The sequence below is a fragment of the Bidens hawaiensis genome, unplaced genomic scaffold, assembly GCF_021521415.1.
Source record: "Bidens hawaiensis isolate Kalapana, Puna unplaced genomic scaffold, B.hawaiensis_p1.1 tig00009076_1, whole genome shotgun sequence".
Classification (NCBI taxonomy): Eukaryota; Viridiplantae; Streptophyta; class Magnoliopsida; order Asterales; family Asteraceae; genus Bidens; species Bidens hawaiensis.
This window is the reverse complement of record NW_027491666.1, coordinates 365,608-372,348: the sequence shown is the minus strand read 5'-3', so window position 1 is coordinate 372,348 and position 6,741 is coordinate 365,608.

The following is a 6,741-nucleotide window of genomic DNA, read 5'->3' as shown; positions in this document are numbered from 1 at the left end:
TTTATTCTTTGTTGGAAGGCGAATTACAAAGCGGGTTGCATGCTTTGTCTATGATGCGAAGACAAGACTCTGACTGAAATCAGTCATGAGTAGATAAAATGGTTTCTTTGGAATTTGTATGAGGTTATGCATTGTTTTTCTTATATTGATGTTCTTGATATGAAACTAATAACAATGTTTATTTGATATCAAAGAATTGCATAATGTAATGATGGTCGCCGTTTGCGCGTGATGGAACTTGGAAGCAATGATATAGATATTGATTGAGATAATCAGTTGTAATAAAACGTGTTACAATAGATAGTTTGGATTCAAGGTTGTAATTATCTGATTACTTTTAATGGACAAATTCTGACTATTTTAGGAAGTAATCAGTAAAATAAGGGTGTATAAATAATTTTGATTTAACCTTTGCTAATCAGTAGTTTGCAACTATGCAAGCTTTGAAGTTTTTTGATGGTAATGTCTACTTTATAACATTAATCCTCTTTTTTCAACTTCAAATACATTGATTTTGTTGTTCAATGCCAGACTTCAGAACAATGGTGGTACTATTATGTCGTGTTGGCGGGTTAAATGACTTAAACTGAGTCCCACCCCTTTATGGTTTGGCAGGTCGACTTGGTTAACTAAATGGAGCGTTGCGTCTTTGCAACCCGGTTTAGACCATGTGGCCTCAGTGCGTTTCTTAGCTTTCTAAACCAAGAACATAACTACATAAGACGTGTGATTAAGATTGTTAATCATGCAAGTTTGGGTGCATGGTTGCATAAGACGTTTGATTAAGATATGCATTCATCAATCATGGAGAAATTGCAACATTGTAACGAAAAGATACACTTCCACTATAAGAACATACAAATACGACGTAGCAAAACATGGTGATACAACCGATACACTGATACGCATACATTATGTTCAATTCCGTTATGACGCATACCATAAACGTAACTGGCTCACACAGAGAAGTTTTTTAGAGAATGGTGAACTGAACCGTCGGTTTTGAGTTTTGACTCGGCTAATTTGATTTGGTCAATTAATTCGGTTACCATTTTGTTTTGGGTTTTCTTACTCGTCCCTAGTGTTAGTTAACCTAAGTCGCGCCCTTTTTCTATTAAAGGCGGATTCATTAAAACCAAGCAAGAAGCTTGAAGAAGAAAAGTAACATACAAAGGAAAAACTGAAAAGGGTAAGTACAACTACAAAGTACAACTACAAGTTAAGCAACACTGAAATTGAAACTACGTCATTTCTCCCTATTTAAGTTCTTGAAATCCGCTTTATCTTTTACCCAAAGCCGTAAGTATGATGTAGCTTAGTTTTATATTTTCAACCAAGCCCGCTGCCTTACTATGAGGATAGGAATGCCAGTTATACCCGCCTTCTCCGGTTAGAGAGGCCCTTCCATTTTTCTATATTAATTAAGTTACAGCGTTTTTTTGTTTGAATTTAAGAAAGTACAAATGTAAGCACACATTATTTCAACACACATGAAAAAATATTTTTTTTACTTATAACAAACTCTCTAGAGTTAAAAATTAACTAGCAGTCCACTCTCCTGTTTTTGCGCATCCTAAAATTGATATATATTGTTGTTCTTGGTTTCTAAATTTTCATATGAGGGTGTGTACTGGGGCAAGGAAATTTGGCGACAAGTGGGCGAAATTTTTTTGAACCCCACCATCCCCTCCCCGCGACGAGAATTTGTCGCATGGTTTTGGAAATATTATTATTTTATTATTATGTGTGTGATGTGTGTGTATATATATATATTGGGCTACAACACCACTATGCCCTTAAAACAAAAATTCCCAATTTACGGGGTACCACATGTCAAAATCGCCTCCCAATTTATAGCCCCCACTACACATAGCCTAATATTTTTAGATTTAACTTATAACTAAATGATACATATACAAGCCTCAAGAGTGAGTAAAGGCCAATGAGCTAGTGATGGAAGTGTTAAGGGAGAGACGTGGGGTTTCATGTGACTCGGATTCAATTCATGTCCTCAATATTTAGTTTCAAAGGCACTAGGGTGATGATGTAAAACTAGACGAATAGGTTGTTTTCACTAGTTTGGTCCTTGAACTGAACGAATTATATCTAATTGCACTATAGTGTCTTCGGGTGAGTGTTCATAAACGTTGGCCTTATATATGGGTTGTTCCTGAATTAAAAGAATAGTGGATTATGATATAAAGAATTTAATCGGTGGCTTATTTAAATGATTCGATTTCTATTCAAAAAAAAAAAAAAGATTGAGTAAAGCATTTGTTGAGAGGGTGCCAGGTGTTCCCTTTAGTTAGTATCTACAACTACCGTACCTACATTTTGTAATGCAAGACAACAGGTGGCATTTTAGCCTGTCGATTTCCTCCACGTGTCCTTGTTTTCCAAATAATACGTCCATGTCTACGATTACCCAATCCAAAGGAAAGAATAAAAGGTTCACATACATTAAATTATAAATTAGTAATTAGTAATTGATCCATCGTGCAATAGTTACTGGTTAATGTTTGTCTTCCAATCACACACTTGTATTAAGATATTTGTTTTAGATAAACGTTGATATCTACACATTTAATTTTATATCCATTAATTAATGAATGTAAGTTTCATTCTATTGTGTATGAGTTTTAAAGTCTACTGAAAGAACTCAAATGTCTAAGATCTTTTTCATTGTGACGAGAGTAACGCAATCAAGAATCTTTTACTAGCGTACAATCTTTGGTTTGTGTAATTCAATCGAAAGAGGGCCGCAATTTTCTTTCGTCAGGTGAAGTGAGTCAAAGGAAATATCTTGGGTTTATATATGTAAAGGTTTTTGTTTGATTTGGGTCGTATGTCTTAAAAAAATGTGGTTTTCAATTGCTCCTTTTTAATGTTTCTAGCTATGATAATACTTTGTTTGGGAAAAAAAGTATAATCAATACATGTTTAACATATTATTATTATTATTTTTTTTTAATAATAATTTTTGGTTTTCATTGTCAATATAAACATAGATATTACATCAATATAGCAGGTAGGCGGGCAACAAGCTGCGCCGCCACCCCTTTCTGAATTGCAAACCCTAACCTGCTAAAGACATACCCCTGCCCCTTTGGAGTCGACACATTGCTATGCACAACCTGTTGGACCCTGGTTAGGAAACGGATAGCTTCCGGTGCCAATGAGCCAAATGTAACAAAAGCCAGAGGGACAAAAACATGTTGTTCTCTTCGCAGGCTTTAGCATGTTTCTCCACCTTCTTCGTTTCAGCCCTTTTCATTGCTTGCCCAGCTACAAACCCATTATCCCTCAAACCAGCTAAGGGAGATACCCCTGTGAGGTCAACACAAGCGTGTTTTCCCCCGACCCAACCAAAGACGAGCAAATCTGCCGGTCGTAGAGTGGATCTCCCTTCCGTGGGGTCTGTAAGGAAGTTTACGGGGGCTTCCTTTTTAGCTGATATCCCAGCTCGCCTTAAGATGTCCCAAAGAACGTCCCACACCCAATCATGTCGGTATTTGAACCCAGGCATCTCCTTACAATGAACCGCATGCTCTTCGAATTTATCCAGGCAAGCCTTACGGCAGATCGGACATGTTTCGTCTTCTGGGTACATTGGGACCATCAAACGGTACTTAAGAATGGCCCTATACTCGACCGCAGACATGCTTTGGCCAAGCCATCAATCGGGATAACGGTCAGAAAATCTTGGGCATGAGTACCTTGTAAGCATTCAATAACCGCCTTCTGTCGGGGGGACAATCCAAAAACTTATCCTAGGCTCTGAGCGATTTTGCCAAAAAGGGCATTCGCCAAAGTTTTTTGAGGCTTTGGTGGGGCGGTGCCCATATTAGAGAAACCGCCAATGTCAAAGTCTGGGATAGCGCCATTTAGGCTTTCCAGGGCCTGCACGTAGTCTGAGTCCAGGTCGACAACTCCGCTATTCCTTAAGATGTGATTCTGTAGCTTCCAAGACTGAGCCCTGGACGCTACAAAAGCGTAAACCCCAACATCATGAGCCGAAAGAAGGCCTAAACCCCCTAAGCGCATTGGTAAAGATACAAGTCGCCACTGAAGATCACCAAAGAACGGGCCTCCACATACAACTATGTCTTCGATGGCTTCTCGTAGCCCCTTATCAAAACAGGATACCGCATCATCCATCATATGGGGGTGGCATGTTCGTAACCCAAAAAGCAACTTAGCAACCCCCATGCAAGACCTAAGCAGGAGGAGTTCGCTCTGGGGATCCCTAAGGCAAGGTAAGAGTTTCATAAGATCAACCGCACGAGATGCTCTCCGCCTCGCCAACTCCTTAATAAAGTAGGGATCTCGACTAACAGCCCCTCCAGGGAGCTTTACCCCTCTCTCAGGTCTACCAATCCCACTAGAGAAGAGCTCATCTTTGACTTTCACCCCATTACACGCTGGCCAAAAAACCTCGGTTTTCTTAATATTAAGTTGCAGCCCCAATGATGGCCCTTCCGAGTTGATAATGTCTAGGGCTTTAGCGACTTCATTGGCACCACCAATAAAAGTCCCATCATCCAAGTACCAAGCATGAAATGGGAGGTTACAGTCATTTTGTACCCGGAGAACAAGAGGGTGTAATGCTAAGGCAAAGAGGAGGGGCCCAAGGGGGTCTCCCTGTTGAACCCCAGTAGTAGCCCCTATACAGTCATCACCAACATACAACCTAGCCGGTTGGGCATAAAGGAACTGACCCCATAGATAGATAGACGGGCAATGATGATGAACCTCCCGGAGAAGGGCTGTGCGGTCGACCATATTGAAGGCGTTGAAGAAGTCCACGGTAAGCATAGCTAAAGAGCCGTCCGCGTGAAAGGAGTTAAGAAACCGGTTCGCGCTGTGAAGTACCGCCTCTGCCCCATTAGGGGTCCCCACCCCAAACTGAAAGTCCCCTAAATACTGAGTCATTTCCTTCCCAACCATCTTCATAGCCACTTTAGAAACCAACCTACGCCAGATAGCCCCCACAGCAATGAGCCGAATTCCATTATCCGGCTTTAATAAAGGGGTAAGGGGGGCCAAAGCAATAAACTCAGCGAGCACCTTGGGGCACAGACCCCCTAGCCATAAGTTGACGACTTCAGTGATGGCTGAGAGCAGACCCATGGAAGTCACTGATCCTCACCACTAAGAGCGTCCAACAAGTGTTGCGCCCGCATAATTATTGTAAGTAGCTAGTACTCCAGTTGTTTGTATTAAACGTTTATGTATCATGGGTTTAGTGTACAAATCCTTGTCAACAATAGTCAATACTCAATAGACAACTTATTATTTTTTGTCGTCATTAATATCCAACCATGAAAAACGAGGGGCATAGGACTTGAACCCGAGTCATTTCAACGTGTGAGCGACGAAATAAACATTCCAACCAAATGGCTTATGTTATCTCCATGACGTAAAATATGTTTAGGGTTATCATATGAGAACTTCTGATATGCCATATAACATAGGCGTGTTTGGCCCCGCCACACAAAATGAAATAAAATTTTAATTTGTAGATGATTAACTGCTTAGTGGATAATGACTACTTAAAAACTAACAAAAATGAAGAAAAAATTACATATTAAAAAAGGCAAGTGAAATTTATTTTACTTTACTCAGATAACTAAATATAATATATAAATAAACAATATAAAATTATACATAGGCAAGTGTAGTGGGGCGACAAATTAGAGGTTTTGAGGCTACAAATCTTGTGAACACCGTTACATAGGGGATAGGGGCTACAATAGGGCCGAGGGATACTAGTCGCCTACTTCACTTTGTTTTATTATTATTTTAATTGATTGTGTGTGGTGTATGTGTATAAGCGTGTGTGTGTGTGTATAGGGATGGTTCAAGAGAGAATTGATTTTATTGCAAGAAGTGTGAGAAGTTAATTATAACCCATGATTTAGTTTCATCTATGGCTTAGATCCAACATGGCAATGTTGTAATTATTGGCTTTATAGTTTTATTGCATTTTAATATAAAGGGTATTCTCGTATTTTGTTTTATATACATAGAATCTGATTGATAATCAAATCCTTTTTTGTGACCACCATTAGTTATCAAAATTAAATTTTCCAAATTTACGATAGTGGTGTAAGAAACTGGTGGTTTTGAAGTTTATGACCACAACATAATAAAAAAGGTAATTTGACTTTTTCTTGTGTTTTTTTTATCAATCTCATCCATCGTAAAATGATATCATGGTTACATATGTTAACTTGTTTTTCCTACATGGTACGTAATCATTGATATGTAGGTGAATTATTCTGTGAAGGTTATAATGTCAAGGTTATAATGTCAAGTTGTGAAGGATAATTACATTATTGTTGTTAATGTAATTAAAATACATCTAGCATAGGATTTAATTATGGTATGTTATATACTTATATGTGACACATCCTCAAGACTACATAAAACCTACATAATTAATACAAAATATGCCCATTTCAAACAAACATAATCCTACACAATTAACACAAAAGACTACACATTGTAAAACAAACACAATATTATGTGTAGGTAAATATTAGTTACGTGTTGGTGAAAGTAAAATAACTGACAACTATGTATTCGAATATGAAATATGTGTAGGCGCATATGAGTTGTGTATAGATGAAAATAAAATGAACTAACAATGTTTAGGTGTGTAGGTGTAGGTGTTAATTTGAGTATATATTATGTTATGTGTAGGCTATGTAGGGCTTATTTGCAAATTATGCATTTTTT